Below are 17,389 nucleotides of genomic sequence, written 5' to 3' on the forward strand. Positions count from 1 at the left end.
TTCATGGATGTATTGTTACAGTGATAGTTACAAAAGGAGTCATGCTTGCCATAGGATGCAATTATACATTTCTTGGCATTTAGTTTTAAACCATGGTTTTGACACCAGCTGTTTGTTTAATTAGGGTAGGTGATCTTAGAGGATCATGGTGTCCTCTGGGGAGTTTATGGTGGCAACAATTGTATCCTGTTGTCATAGATTAAATGTGGGTGTTTCTGTGCCTAAATTCCCACAGTTATAGCTCCTTTATGGCTCCATCATACACACTTGTAGTCATTTTGGAGGCTGATTAGGATATCTGAAGAAATTGGATATCCCAGACAGGGTCAACAGGCAGATTCTGACACTTCAGCTAGGAAATGAACAAGACAACCTACAGCTGTGAGGCAATAATACTAACTGCTGTATCACACTACCACCAAAGGGAAAGGGATAGGAAGAGTATGAGTTATGATACCATCAAACATCCAAGGAGACAGAAGGAACAGTTATACAATGAAAGTGGAAGAACTCAGTATCGTGGCCATGGTCTACAGTCAGCTTGTAGATTTTTGTTTCTAATATTTGTTTGCTCATGAATGTACAGATGTCACATCTACAATTCGATAGCTGAACAACTGCCATCTGGGATGTGCATAAATGGATAAATAGGGAGACTTGGTTTCATCCTAAATTTCACATCCCCTTTTCCCTAAAGCTGTGCTGCCTCTGAGTTTGTATATTTAAGTTCAGGTATGTGGGGCCGGGCGTGACCCAAATAATGCCAAGGATTATTTTTTTTCACATATTCAAAGAATGTAGTTGAATTTATTTTCAACGGTACATTGTTACAGATAGAGGTAGGGAGAACATAAAATAAATTACCTTACTTTGTATAAGGACACTAATACGAAGGAAGGACAAAGAAGATTCTTTTTCATAGCAATTAACATAGATGGTTTATTTTAAAAGGAAATTAGCACAACGTTGATGTTAGGGTTGGATGCATTTAATGAAAAGGTTATCCAATGATAAAAGAATGACAAACTCTGAATGTACAGCAAAACACTGAGAGCAAAGTATAAAAACATTAGAAAAAATAAACTGTCATTATGATTAGGGCAGGAAGTATTCATTTGAAGGAAATTTGGATGGTTGCAATTAAAGTAAGGAGAGGGCAAGTATGGGATCTGGAACCAGGAGAACTTGCAATAGAAGGAAAGAGTACTTCCCAGGGAGAGCAGCAGGGCTGGACTGGTGCAGTAACACTCACTATGGGATTAGTGCCAGTGAAACTTGTTTAGAAAAGCAAATACAATTAAAAATAACAATGTATCCAAGCAATAAACTGGGTTTCTCAATTTGTGTAAATACTGTGTAAATACTGAACTTTTCCCAAATGCCACAAAGGTTCATAGGTTGATAGGTATATACTAGGCTAACAACCACTGGGGTTTTGATATGCCTAGCCATGCAACCTAAATGTATCCCATGAGTTATTCTGCCTTGGAGGTTATTTTAAGGGGTGTATTTTAGTTAGGGCATGACTTAGCTGCCTCTGTCCATCAGAGACAGATGTCAGACCAGGGATAAATTCCTGATTTTCCATCCACTAGTCCAAGTTGCACTGGAATAGGGTTAGGGAAGGGCTCTGCTTCACATGGATGGGAAGAGTATTGCAGAGAATGGAGATTCTCTGAGATATACATACCTGTCCCTCCAACATGTCCTATTTATGTTGCAAGCAAAGTTTAAATCCTTAGATCTAGTAGTTCTGGTGCTGTTTGTTTTGCAGAAATGCAAAAGGTTCATTAGAGCATAATCCAAGGATGCCTTGTATGCTAGGTATAAACTGCTTCTCAGCAGTCTGTAGGAAACAGAGTATAGAGATAGGGTTTTGAGGTGATCTGCATAGGACATTGTGTTTACACCCTGTATTCCTTTTGTAAAGAACCTCTGTGGATGTTACAGTTTTGCATGTGCTTGGTCAGGTACATACAAAAGGAGAGTCTATATCACTTAATCGAACATTTAATTCATCACACCTTTATTCATCGACCACTATATATCAAACGTCATTTCAGTGAACTATGAAATCTTTCCCAGGGTAATGAGTTACTTGGCCAAAGGCACACTGGAACAGAAACTGCACAAAATCAAACCCACAAAAGTGGGGGTCTTTACCCACCACACCCCCAATGTGAGGGGCTGTGCCTCCCACACCTCCCAACTATAGATACCAACTGTGAGATCACACAATGGTGGGGAAAAGGACAAAGTTGTGGTGCTGGCTAAGTGCTTCCTTACTCTAGGAGAGATTTCGTGGTTCAATGAAATGACGTTTGGCATATAGTGCTCGATGAATAAAGGTTCGATGAATTAAACTTTCGATTAAGTGGTATAGACCCAGCCCACCAAAGGGTTAGTTATACTCAATGATGGGTCTGATGAGGCTGAGTACAGTGGCACAATGACTTCTCTGGACCTAGATGCCATGCCCTTACTTATAAGTTCAGTGGCATAGAATGATTTTCTTACTCTCTTAGACACATGTTGGTCAAAAGCCAGGTTACTATCTATATGAGTCCCTAAATCCCTGATGACTATGTCTACTTTTAACAGTTTTTTTATCAATGAGGTAGTTTCCCCTGGGTGGCTGACTTCCCAAAAGGTACTATTATGCACTTCTTGGCATTGAGTTTTATGCCGTGGCTTTGGCACCAATATTTGTTGGTGTTAGACCTTCCTGTAAGATGTTAGCATTTTGGGGAGTTTCTGTGATTGCTCCCAGTTTACAAACATCTGCAAACTTGGTAAGTCAGAAGCCCTTGACATTGGCCTTGACTTCTGAAAAACAGATGCAAAAGAGTAGCAAACCAGGCACAGAGTCCTGGGGAACTCCACTGGTACTGGTAACTGGTCTATTTGTGGAGTTGGTCGCTCCAGTCCTAAATTCCTAGGTCCTGTCTGAGAGTCAGCTGGCTATCTTGTGAGTTGTGTAGAAGCTTATACCAATTCCATGAGTTTGTTTACAATGCCTGAGCAGGGTATTGTTCAAACAGCTTTTATTAGGCAACATGCACCATTTTTCTCTCATCAATTGCCTTGGTGACCTTCTCAAAGAAGTCCACCAGGTTCAGTAGGTTTGACCAGCCTTTGATTAAACTAAATTGGATTGGGTTCAGTGTCTGAAAGTTTTCTATGTCATTGTTAATCACTTTCATGATAGTTCTTTCCATGGCTTTGCATATGAGACTTGTCAGACTAATGGGTCTGTAGTTCCCAGGATCTGTTGATGGTCTGCCCTTGTGCAGAGGGATGACCATTGCAGTCCTCCAATTGTGTGGCACAAATCCTGTGTTGAAGCTATGGTTAAACAGTTACTCCAGTGGCCCTAGTTTGTCATATTTCAGGCTATTTAGAAGGCATCCTAGGATACTGTCAGAGCCCATTAAACCTGTATCCTTGACATTAAAGAGATCACATCAAAGACCTGCTCCCTGATGATAGTTGGAGGGGTTATGTTGGATGTTTCATCCTGGAGAGTGGCTGGGATTGAGATGGGAGTAAAGTTGGAGGTGAATTTGTCAGAAGATTTGCTATACCTTCTGGTTCTGTGAACATAGTTCCATGTACCAGAAGTTCGGCACATTGTCGAGTGCTGTCTTTGTGGTTTCGGACATTGCTACAAAAAGGCCTTATGGTTGTCTTTGGCCTAGGATGTTATCTTTACCTCCAAATTTGCTTTGTTGGACTTAATTAGTCCTCTTAGTTGTGTATTCAGTTTGATGACAGAGTTTTTGTCTTTTTTGGAGTTACACTTCCTAATTTTACATATGACTTTTTTCTTTTGCTGTACAACCTGTTTTTGGATCCTAGAAGGGTGGTTTGTTATTTGAGTTATTTTTTGTGCTTACATCTAGTGAGCACAGCACCCTGTACAGAATCATTGACATGGCTGTATAGAATAATTCCACATAGGCTGATGTGTTATCTGGGTTTGAAGGGGCTTAAAATTTTGACAGGTTATCACTTAATAAAAAAAAAATTGCCTTGGAGTAGTTTATAACTGTTACAGGGTTTGCTGGGGTTATATAATTGTTTCTTATTTTGAAGGAAACTGCTTTGTGTTCTGAACTTAAAATAAAAGACACAACAGTGGGGTGGGGGTGCAGCATTCTCTCATATTTGTGAGTGCCAGGTCCAATATGTTTGCACCTTTAGTAGACATATGTACTAACTGGTCAAGGGTGCTTGTGTTTACAAAGTCAGGGCATCTCTGCACCTACGAAGTTGGGATAATGTAGGATTCCCATTTTATAAAATGATAATTAAAGTCCTTCATGAGTATGGTATCTGGTTGAACGGTGAGTGTTTCCAATAGAACTAGGCACAGGCTAAGGGTTTCATGGGCCATACAGGGTGACCTATAGCTTGATAGGATATAGCATGAGACTTTGTCTGTGGCAAACTGGACATGGAGGAACTCCAATGTGTCATCCTGTTAAGCCAACCTAGAGGTATGCTTGTTATTGAAGTAGCATTCTTGTTATTAATGTTGATTGAGACATCTCCACCTTTAGTCCCCTGTCTGTGCAGTTGCAGGTTTAAATGTGTGGAAGGCACTGAAGCCTTGCACACCAGGACACTCTCTGGAGCTTGAAGCCATGTCTCTGTAGTGTCCACATTCTCCAAGGTGAGGAGAACTTTGTGGGAGTGGAGCTTCTAATTTAGTCTCCTGTCTAAACAATGTATTTATGTTAACTTGTGATGACAATAAACCTAGCAGTTTGTCTCACCAGGTCATCAAATTCCAGCTAAAGTGCAAGATATAATGTGTAGTGATCAGTTATTGGCAGTTCATAAAGACAAAATAGGTAGCAATAGTTAGAAAGCTATGACTGCTGACAGTCAGCATTAGTTAAAAAGTCTAACTTTCTATTTGTATCACTAAGTAACAAAAAAAAAACAGGTGACAGGTATCTACAATGAGATAAGATAAGGCACTCAGGCATTATCCTGGTGATCTCTCTGGCCGTGAGCTTGTGGTGTTGTGCTGTTTTTGCCTTTGGTTCCAAAGAATTTGTGTTGTACTCAGGCATTATGCCACACTAATTTTGTTAGGTCAGGGAGTGGTTTTCCAACAAGTTTTCTTTCTACTGACCCCAATATATTTGCAACTAGCTAATTTGAAATATCTAATCCTAGAATATGCTCATAAAGAACTGTCCAAATATATAAACATTAGAAGATGCCATGTTCCATACAAGGCAGCCAAGCTGACAGTGTCCTTCTAAGTAACTGTGACATCAGGCCAATGCCTCACCGGACTGACAACAAATAAATGTGACATTCCTTACTATCCTGGGTCAGTAACTAAGGAGTTTCAATCCTCACTACTCACTCCAATATTGGAGTGTCACTTAAACAGAAGTAATATTTCACAATTTTCCCCTAAGAGCACAAAAGGAACACGGTCTATTTTCCTGGGACTGGACTATATACTTCTGTCCACCCCAAATGTATTTTATTGTTACACACGTCAGAGCAAAGTGTCCCAGTTTAAGACCTCTGATGTACTCACACTCAAAGTAAACTTAAATATCACACATCCAAATACTTCTGGGAAAGCCTGACACAGATTTCCAGCCCAAAATAATATGATAACACTGCCACCAGAATGTTTTCATGCCCTTCTAAAGGGGTGTCTAATTATGAAAATTAAATATCAAAAGTAACTCATAGCTATGAGCAGAACAGTCAGGTCTTCAAAGGGACCTGGGGAGTATCAAACAGGTATAAGTACTCTCTAATCTGTAAAGAAAAGCACTGATTTCCAGCCACAATGTAAAGTAATGAAAAATATTTAATAATAAGCAAAATGATTACAAGAATAGAAATCAGTAGCTTTCAATAAACACCAGAACTCAATCACCTGAAATGTAAAATTAAACTGCAGTATAGGAGTCCAGTAATCTAGAAAAACTCTATCTTAATCACTAAGCTTTCCTACTCTAACTAAAGAATACTGTCCCTGATATAATATAACAAATAACAGCAAGGCCAAGACAGGCTTACAGTTTTTGGTGAGTTCTCTTTCATGGGTGCCACTGACTGAACAGCACTGTAACTGACTTTACTTCACAAACTGTGGTTCTTCACAAACTGCCCAGAACTAACTTCAGTCTCCTGTTTAATTTTAAAAAATAACCATCAGCTGTTTGAAAAAAGTTCTTTTTCTGTCAATCAGCAATTTAAATAATCACGTAGCAACTAGGAACATTCTAATGACATCACTCACTGTTCAGCTGATTCTATGCAATTTGTACTTTAGAATCTCCCTCTCAAACATGTGCAGTTAGAAATTTATCAAAACCCTGACAGATTCTCTAAACATTCTGTATATACAGGGAAATAATCAGCATTTAAAAATGTCTTTACATTTCACAATTAGACATGCTGGCATACAATGCAAGTTAATCTGAAACTATACACAAATCTCCTGCCAGACATGCTAACACAGATGACAATGTTTTCATTTTCTTCACAGTAACCAAGTGCATTTTACAGCCCACATGAATTAAAAAGAAAGCTCATTTTCTATGTTTCCTTTATGAGCAACTGCAGCCCTTCAAACCTTTGATTCTTTTGTTTTACAAGATGCTGAGACAATAAAATCAAATTGCAATGCAGAGTTCCCTAGTATTTTAATAAAAAAGTAATCACAGTTTTGAAATAATTATAAAATAGCTCTGAGGTTCTGTTTAAGAAGGCTATCAAATGCTTATAAAATTGCAATCAAGGGTAACAGTTTGCATTTCCAGAAGCACAGTAATGTTTGCTATAAATCCTGCAAAGCATTTTAAATCATTGTTGGAGATTTTCAATAGAATGTACTTTTTTAAAGGAATGGATCATAAAACACTTACTTAATTTTTGCCAACCATCGAGAAATTTTTATTGCTCAATGTTAATGATCCGTAAAGGCCAAGATATATGATCAGTCTGTTTAACTGTGTACCATAAGTGATCTCAAGTAAAAATGTTCTTTATTTTGCAATATTTGCTTAAAATACTTACATACTATTTCATTTGCATGCTGCCTTGTCTCTGGATACCTAGTGATACCTAAATTACTTTTTAATTTGAAAGTTTACTTAATTTGGGTTACGTATTTCCAGTTAAGTAGACATTCATAATGAAGCTGAAAGCTAGTATTACTTTTCCACCTTACTAGAGTAATGCATCCATTTTCTGAAAAATTGGAACTGCACAATTAATTTAAATACATAATCATTTTGTCTTTTGATGATTGCCTCTACTCACAAGCTGAGAAAATACAACCACATAGCATATATCTGTGAAGATCTATTAACTGCAAAGTGGAATTAAATTTGGAGATTAATAAACACATAGAAATAAATATACCAAATCTGGAAATTAATCATTTCAGAGGAAATTTAAAGATAAACTTATACTCACATTATAGCATATCAATACAGTTTATATAAATGTTTAAACTGCATTAGCATAATAAACCTGTAGATAATGTATGCATTCTCCAGATCAAGCCTTAGCTGTAATGTCTTCTGTGCAGAATCACCATGTCCTTCCTAAATCTGTGGGGGATTTCACTAGCTGCTCCAACCCCCAAACAAAATACAGTAGGTGATACATCAGTCTTCACATTATCCATAGGTGTGTATGTAGCATGTGTGTGTGTGTGCGTGTGTGTGTGTGAATGTGTGTGTGTGTGTGTGTGTGTGTGTGTGTGTGTGTGTGTGTGTGTGTGTGTGTGTGTGTGTGTGTGTGTGTGTGTGTGTGTGTGTGTGTGTGTGTGTGTGTGTGTGTGTGTGTGTGTGTGTGTGTGTGTGTGTGTGTGTGTGTGTGCACGTGCGTGGTGTGTGTGTCTATCAAGGATAAAGTGGATTATCAGAAAATAGATAACTGGAGAGATTCATTTTTTTTTTTTGTAATTTAAAAAATTGCTTCTTAAACATGAACGTTAGTCTCATTCTTGATGAAGACATAATTTCCAGGTAAAATAGTAAACCAAATAAAGACAAACTTCAGCAGCATGCCACAAGGTCTAATCTTATATCCATCCATCCATCCAACCATCCATCCATCCATCCATCCATCCATCCATCCATCCATCCATCCACAGCCTCATTTTCCCATTTTGCAAATAGAGTAATTATGTCAGTGACAGTCATTTAGAGCCAATGTTCACACTGCTGGGTAGCAACAATACTTTGTGCTAAGAGTTCACAGAAGTAAAGAGAAATGGTTCAGAAGGTCACACATCTGGAAGTTAAAATAATAAACACATTTCTTCCAGAAATGGTTATAGTTTTCATGTAGTTATTATACCAAAGTGAAGAAATTATATTGCTTTAGCTTAAAAGTGAAATGCATCCAATATACAGTAAGAATTAAATAACTTTGTAACTGAGTATCTTTATATGTACTGCTAACTAACTGACACTGGTAAAAGTACTAAATGTTATTTACTGACTGCTAAATCATGTATGTAAACAGCATCATTAATGTGACAAATTTGTGCTGTACTAGGACTATAAATACTGGGAACACAATTCCTTATGGTTTATTTTATTATCACACCAAGGTTTGACTCCTGCCTGGGCACATCCATACAAATGGAGTTCTTTAAATAAGACCATAAACAGCATGGATAAATAGAATATGTCTAACAGGATAATGTATTTAAACTACTAAATAGTTTCAAATCAACATATTTATAAACTGTTCCACAAATAGGTTTATAGGTTCATAGGTGATTACTAGGCTAAGGGTACTAGAGCCATTACAAGCCTAGCCAATAATAACCAGGATAAGACAATATTATATCTTAATTCTCCAGATATGGGATGGGGTAGTATCTGGTTAGTAGGTCTTTTGGTGCTGGAGACTTGAGTCATTTTACAGACTGCCTCTATCCATAAGGGACATAGGCAACACCCTGTGAGTTAATTTGCAGTTCCCCATCCATTTATCCAGAAAAGAGTGAGGGACAGGCTTAGTTTTACAAAGATGGGAAGTTTATTCCATAGACAAGGTAGCCTCTGGGATACAAATCTGTCTCTCCAGCAAGTTCTGTTAGAGTCACTAATAAGGTTCAGGTCCATGAACACGTAACCCTCGTATAATTTTTCTTGTGAATATGTAACATTTTCATCAGGGCTGGATCAGAGAATGTCTTGTAAGTCAGACATAAGCTACCTCTCAATAAATAATATGAGATGGAGCAAAGAGATAGGGATTTTAGTCAGTCTGCATAAGACATGTATCTTACACTTTGTATTTTTCTAGTGAGAAACCTATGTGGCTGCTCCAGTTAGTGTAAGTGTCATGTTAGGTACATGCAGAAGAGAGCATTGTACTCAATTATGGGCCTGATGATGGCCAAGTACAGTCACACTATGACTTCCTTTGATCTTGTTCCCATGCCTTTGCTTAAAAGTTGAGCCACACAGATGTATTGCTACACTACCATAGTTACCTGGTGTCAAGGTTTAAGCTACTGTCTGTGTTCCTAGGTTTCTCACCACTGGGTCTACTTTTAGAAGTATGTAATCAATATTATAATCTGCAAGGATATCTGATTTACTGAACAGTGTAATTATGCATTTTTTAGTATTTAGTCGCAGACCACGGTTTTGGCACCAGTTGTTTGTCATTTTTAGGCCTCTTTGTAGGATGTCAACATCATTTGCGGATTCAATTATTGCTCCCAGTTCACAGTTGTTGGCAAACCAGGTGAGTCAGAGGCCCCCAACATGGGCCTTCACTTCAGAGAAGTATATACCAAACAGGAGGGGTCCCAACACTGAGCCCTGTGGAACACCAACAGGAACAGGTTTCTTATCAGAAGTGGATTCACCTATTTGTACACCATGTGTTCTGTCAGTGAGCCAGTTTGCTATCCATCTGACAATATAGGGGTTTAGGCCTAACTCAAAAAGTTTATCTATGACCTGTGTGGGGGATTGTGTTGAAAGCTTTGGCCAAGTCTAGATAAGTGGTATGTATCGTATTACCCTCATCCATGGACCTGGTGACTTTCTCAAAGATGTCTACCAGATTGAGCAGGCAAGACCTCCCTTTGATAAAGCCAAATTGGGTCTTGTCCAGTGTTTGGAGGTTTTCTTTGTTGTTATTGATCAGGTCCATGATAATTCTCTTCATGGCCTTGCAGATAAGACTGGTCAAGCTTATGGTTCTGTAGTTCCCTGGGTCAGTTGATGGGCCTTGCTTGTGCAGAGGAATGATTGTTGCAGTCCTTCATTCCTCTGAGACAAAGCCCATCCAATGGCTGTGGTTAAAGAGGATTTTTATTGGCCCTGATATATTCTCTTTTAAGCTATATAAGAAGCATGCTGAAATGTTGTTGTGACCCATTAAGGCTATGCTTTTGGCTTTAATGAGTGCAGTAGGGACCTGTTCCCTCGTAATGACCAGCAGGGGGATGGTTCATCTTATTTCTTTGGATGTAGTAGGAGGTGATGGGTGGGTTTGAATCAAACTTGTCAGCCAGCAGGTTTGCTATAGTTTCAGGCTGGGTATAAGTGTTGTCATTCATGATTAACTCAGCACATTGCTATTCCTAAGCATTTCCTCTGAGGTAACAAACATAATTTAAAAAAAGCCCTATGATTATCTTTTACCTAGAAGGCTATCTTTGCCTCATAGTTTGCTTTGACAGATTTCTTCAGCTCTCTAATTTGTTTGTTTAGACTAGTGATTGTCTTTTTGCAGTGTTTTGTCTGTTCCTCCTTGAGTTTGGAGAGGATTTTTTTTCCTTTTGTTCAATAGCCTATTTATGCTAAGGGTGCACCAAGTTGGTTTATTTTTGCCAGTAATCATAGGTTTGACTCAGACAGGTACTGCCTCCTCTATATAGCTATGAATGTGGTTGTACAGTGCTTTTGTGTACAGCTCAGAGTAGGTCTCAGTGCCCTCTGGGTTCAGAGGAGCTTGGAAGTTTAATAAGCTGTCACTTAGTTTGAGGTAATTGGCCTTAGCAAAGTTCTTAACAGGTTCGGAGTTTGATGGGGTTCTAAGTTAGTTTTAAAAGTCATGTTGTTGGACCAGTCTAGCAGTGTACTTATCCTTTATGAACACTGAGACACCTCCTCCTTTTGTTTTATCCTGAACTGAGGAGGATCGAAATGTATGAAAGGCATTGCAGCCTTTGACACCCAGGATGCTTTCCATGGTTCTGAATGTGACTGCACATATTCTCCAGGGTGAAAAGTGTTTCCAGGGAGTGCAGTTTGTATTTAAACAGAACCTTTAGGTAGCCATGTGTGATATTTGTTATGTTAGAGGGTTTAACAACCTGGCACAGCTTAAAAAAGGCACTATCTGGATATATAAAGTGTTTGCCAGTATCTAGAAACCAAGTGGTGACAGGTGCAAACCATCTCTGGCAAAGCATTGTGGTTTGTCGATCATGTCTTTCCAGGCTGACAGATATTGGATCCCCTTGTTGTGACACCAGAAAATAAGCCAATTGTTGAAGTCAATCATTTTCTCTGGTACTGTGGCATTATCATTGATGAAGGTAAGATACTACTCAAGGCTAGATTCATATCCACCTGGGACACATATTCAGAGAGCTCTATCATGTCTCTCTTCATATAGTCCAGTGAGGCACATCTTAGGTCATTTACACCCACATGGACTATGGCTGTGTCATACTGGTACTTGTGATTTAAAGACCTAAATGCATGCATAATCCAGCAAATCCTGGACTCGGACATAAAGCTCACTGTGATCTTCTCCTTGTACAGCCTGGTAAGAAGGACATTAGTATGTTTTACAATGGAATCCCCAATAACTAAAATGTTTGGCTGTGTGGTGTGCTGCCTTATGGGGTTGGAAGCAGGGCTACTATGATTTTCAGTTATGTGTTGTGTGAGGTGTTTTTTTTTGGAGTGTGTCCAGGGCCACTGAGAGATGCATTTAGGAGGTATTGGAGTTTTGGATAGATTACATGTGAGTACTTCCACATATGTGGTTCTATGTGTTTGTTCCTTAGTGTTGGTAGTGAGTGGTTTGGGTGTAATGCTGATGACCTGATTTGCATTTTTTGCTTGTGTATGTCAGATCCTTGCCTCCAATGACATTGTGTATCTACATCTCGCACACACTGTTTGTCCGTTCTAAACTTAAATGGTTATCAGTGAACATGAGGCAGTTACTACACTGCCTCAAGATGCCCCTATCCACCAGGCCAGAAACAGAGATGACAATCCATTATACCAGATCCTTAGTAGATGGGAAGGAGTAGGGAACAGTCAGTTAAAGGTCTAAGTGAGAGTGTTTAGTAGTATACCATAAGATGACCTGCGGTGGTGCTGCCCTCTAAGCAAATTGGCAGCTCTTCAAGCAGTTATGAATAGTGGGAGACTATACAGAGGGTTTCCTATAAAGGATTTTAAACTGGAGAGGTTTGCTTATATACAAGGCATAGGTAACTGCGTCTGCGCATTGCTTTTATACCAGCAGGATGAAACACTTTTACACAGTTAAACCCTTAGGCCAATCAAATAAACACAATTAGCCTTCCACCAGCATTTCCTAACTTGGATGGGTTTAATCAGCCCTCTGCGCCCAACATATTGCAGAATAAAATGTTCTTAATGTAAAACGATTTGGTTTTGAGCTCAAGTGCAGTTACAAATGCTTTACAACAAAAGGTAGAACTCCTGTAGTATAAGGAATCCTTGAAAGTAAATTCACAAACCCTAAGATATGTTCCCAAATACAGAAAAATTTGTGCAAATGAAAGAAAACATTTAGAAACACACCGTTTGCACGTCTCCTTTTGTTTCCAGCCTGCTTTGTTTAGGAATTAGCAGACAGTGTAGCAACTGCTACATGCCCTTCTCCTCTTTTCTCAGGCCTTCCATATATTGGCTACAAAGGTGAAGTCAGCTATTGGGCACCCAGTATGGTCCCTTGATCACAACAAGATTTAACCTTCGACATATGTCACATGGCAACTTTGTAACCTCCCCAGCCAACCACCTAGTTGGCTTAACAAAACAGGTTAAAAGTAAAATGTACATGTATGAGAAAACTGTTTTATTTTGGGTCAAAGGTTATTGGTCACCAGTCATCAAAACAGCTTAAGAGCATAAATATGTGACAGAAAACTGTTCTATTTTGGTTCCAATAGTATTGATCACAGTAAGACAATGTATATCAATATTTTCTTGATGATATCTCCTGATCAGGATGCAAAGTCATAAATGTGTCTGTGCTGAATAAATTTTGGGAATATCCACTTGTGCCTTAACTACTGAAGCTCTTGACATGATTGTTAACAGAATGATTTAATATATCTATACTGTGCTCTATGCAAACTTTTTTCCTAGTGAACTACTCTAATATAATCTCACCAGGGGAAGTATTTCATATGTGGATCCTGCAACTGGCTGCCACAACTTGAGCTTAAATTGTTTCTCTATGAACATCTCTGGAGCTACTTAACACTAAATGTATGGCGAAAAGGCCTTATATATATATATATATATATATATATATATATATATATATATATATATATGTATATTTATATATGGATTCACTTTATAATCTAGAAATCTTGAAATACCGAATCTCAGAATTTTGAGACCATAAAGCCAAAAGCTCTAAATACCGAAATCCCAAAACCGCGAATTTTGAAATTGCGAATCCTACACTAACCAGACATCACACACATACACAAACACACACCTTCCCCCCCACACACAAACCTAGACTACATACAAGCAGGGGGGGGCAAGCCACCCTGCACCCCCCACACCCTCCCAACTTAAATATTCTAACTCTAGGGTCGCATTACACAGACAAACACATGAAAACACCACCACACACCTACATTCCCCTTGCACACACACATCACAGTCACAACACACACTGACACACACTAAAGCCCCTAACCAACACCCTTAAACATACATACTTACCTGAACTTCCATTTAAATACCGTAACACCAGAAGCACTACTTCAATATCTCCTCACATCGAGATTTTGAAATTCGTGCTTCTGGGGTTTCGGTATTTAGAACTTTTGGTTTTATGATCTCGGGATTCAGAAATTTGGTATTTCAGAATTTCGAGATTATAAAGTGTTTTATATATATATATATATATATATATATATATATATATTTATATATATATAGCAAGAACTTGGAACTTATCAGCATATCCAACATGATTACTAACCATGACAAAGTAATGGTGAATATTCAAACCAGTACACCTGGGAATGTAATAAAAGTTATACAAATAAGATTAGTCCTTTAGTATCATTCATCAGCACTAATATGCATTTTCAGTGAGTACTGTATGTCTTTTGGAATAACGTGTTTATCTTGACCATGCTTAACTGACTTTCAGAAAACAAGACATACTTGGAGAGAGTATAGAAATGCCACCTTATGGCTATAGGTTTTACTTGTGGTTGTGTGTTCTTGTATAGTCTTTATTGAGTTTACATACATTAAAAAACTGTTCTGCAAAAACAATACTGTTGTAGTGTGAAGACTATTGATACTGAAGACATGATAAGGCAGCAAGTGATAGAACTGAAAAAATCTGTGAGAGGTTTTACAAGTCAAAAACAATCATTCTAAATGTCTTTACAATTCCAAAGTTAAAGCAGAAATAGGCAGTCCAGTGTTAAATGGCATTCATTTGAAATGTCAGGACCTGCAAGAGCGGATCCCGAAATACAGAGACTGAATGGCCATAAGATTGGACTTACATACACTAAGAGATGTCATTTCTCAAAATATTCCTTTTTCTCCAAGGTATGGTGATCTCAGAGTTGATATATATATTAGTTGGGGGTCTTGTCCCCCACTTGGGCTGGTGCAGGGGGGGCTTGAAACCCCCTGCAAAAAGAAGTTTTAAGGAGAAGAGTGATCTCCAAGATTTGCCATTCTGCTATGTTTTCAGTCTTTTTTTTGGACGTTTCAATAGAGAGTCGTGTTATGTTTAGCAAGCAGAATTTACAAAAAGAGTATGTATTCAGAATTCTACTGAGCTGAAATCCACTTTAACTAGAAAATGCAGTAAAATGTGCCAGTAAATAGCACTTCTTTGCAAGTACAGAATCATTAGTCACATAGTTCTGAGGCTTCTGTACAGAATACAAATGATACTATGATGAAGTATGCTTATCTATATTAAACAATGAAACTAAGATCACCTAATAAAACAACAAATATGGCACATGGATACTATTTTTATTCCACCATTAACATGTTCTAGTGCTTTGTCTGCAATAGCCATCTAAGGAAGTAATTCTTAAGAATGTCATGTTACACAGTATAATAATATAAAAGCAAGAATAGTTTACAAGTATACTAATGTAGAAAGCATAAATGAAAAATGTTAAAAGTATTTTAAGGTCTAAAGAAATGTTTTATTTTTAGCATAATTCAATAGTGCCTTTTGGACTTAATAATACAGTGATTAATTAATCTTTTTTTTATAATTTATAATTCATTCAGGAATTAATTGTATTGATTAGCATTTTTTCTCATTTTTTCATTCATGGTGGAGTTTGATGTTTTATAAGTCTGTCATGTAATTATTATGTCATTTCATACAAAAACTGTTGTAGTCATGGTGCTAGAAGTTACTGACAAAGTATAAAACAAAAAAGACAATAAACCACATTTTTGGCAAAGTACGGCAAACTGTTTGAAGGCTTTGGATGTCCACAGGCTGATTATTATATAAAATATCACCTGACAGTCTATTGTCCATGTCATAGAGGTAGAGATGTAGCTAGAGATGGGCAAAGGGCATTATCCACCCTGGGGGGCATGATTGATGAATGCTGATCAGTCTTAAGTACATTACCAGCATTCAAAATGTGTTTGTGGTCAGAATGGAAGATCTTTAGCACTCTATGCGTGGTATTAACTGTAGGAAGATGCTTGTTACAAAGGTAGCAAGAAATTTGTTACATTTTGCAACAAAAATAAAAATTTTCCTGTTATGGAATATGAGTTTGAGGATATTTTATTTTGCTGCTTAACTTAAAGTTGAGTGTGGAGTATCAAATCATGGAATGTCACAGGTCAATGGAATTTCTAGTGGTTCTGCCCAGAGGGATGGAGTCCTGACTGTGGTTAAGATGACCTTAGTTCAAATATTGACTCAGGAACTGGAAAAGTTGGATGGGAGATGGTAGACGTGACTAGCTGATTCTGACTCACCATCCTTGGAGGGATGGGGAAGTCTATTCATTGCAGTATCTTAGCATCTTTAAACACCCAGTAATTAGGGTTTCATCCTTGCCTTTACAAGGCTAGTGATAGTGGCCTCTTCTACGAATGCACAAAACTGCAAATGCACATTTAGAAGGTACTGTCAGATCCTACAGTGGTATGGCTGTACATGTCAGCTCACAAGGATGGTCTAGGTCAAGTAAAAAGATCCCAGGGCTCTATCTTGAGAATGACTCAGTTTTAAGGGAGGTATTGGGTGATTCTGTTGCTTAGGGGCAATTACCATCTGATCCCTAAACATGGACAGTATGTCTTCAGTGGGGGTGTTGCCAGATTCTCAGAGTACTGGGATAAGGGTATTCTAGGGTGAGGTAGAATCATCCTTAATATCTGCCTAGATTATGACTTACTCCATTTGGCTCTTACCCTGGCTATGGACAGCTGCCATTTTTGCCACCATCTATGGAATGAATGGGCTCAAGATCCATAGGGGGTACTAGATGATGCCTAGCAGACACAAAGACAAGGAGAATATTAAAACATTGGGGTTATATAAATGTGTGTGTGTGTGTGTGTGTGTGTGTGTGTGTGTGTGTGTGTGTGTGTGTGTGTGTGTGTGTGTGTGTGTGTGTGTGTGTGTGTGTGTATCAGCAAACATAATACTGCAGGGTAGTAATTTGCATATGTTGTCTGCCCCTCACAGGTGAACACAGGGGTTGGTGTCCCTCCCCCTCACAACTTGATGTCAGTGTCTTAGAGGACTCCCATGTAGATGGTGGTCATAGTGAGGCACAGGTGGGGATGTTGCTGTCTGAATCTGTGCCATTGTTTGGTATCCTACTTTCACCCACCATGGCCCTGCACACAGTCAGTATGCCCACACATACCCAGTCGCCAGCAGCCATGGATAATGGACAGGTTAAAGGTGGTGGCATGGAACAGGCTAGTGTACTGAGTATGGCAAGTGTGAGTGTAGACACTAGCCATAGCCAGAGAGAAGGCGAGGTCAGACACAGGCAGATGGACAGGTTGTGCTCGACGGAGGACTGTTGACCATCAAGCCCCTGTCACAAATACCACTGCAGGTGTCACCAGATGCATGTTACAGTCTGTCATAGAAGCACAGGTGT

This window comes from Protopterus annectens, chromosome 6.part0 (assembly GCF_019279795.1).
Source record: "Protopterus annectens isolate FY-2018-M chromosome 6.part0, PAN1.0, whole genome shotgun sequence".
Classification (NCBI taxonomy): Eukaryota; Metazoa; Chordata; order Ceratodontiformes; family Protopteridae; genus Protopterus; species Protopterus annectens.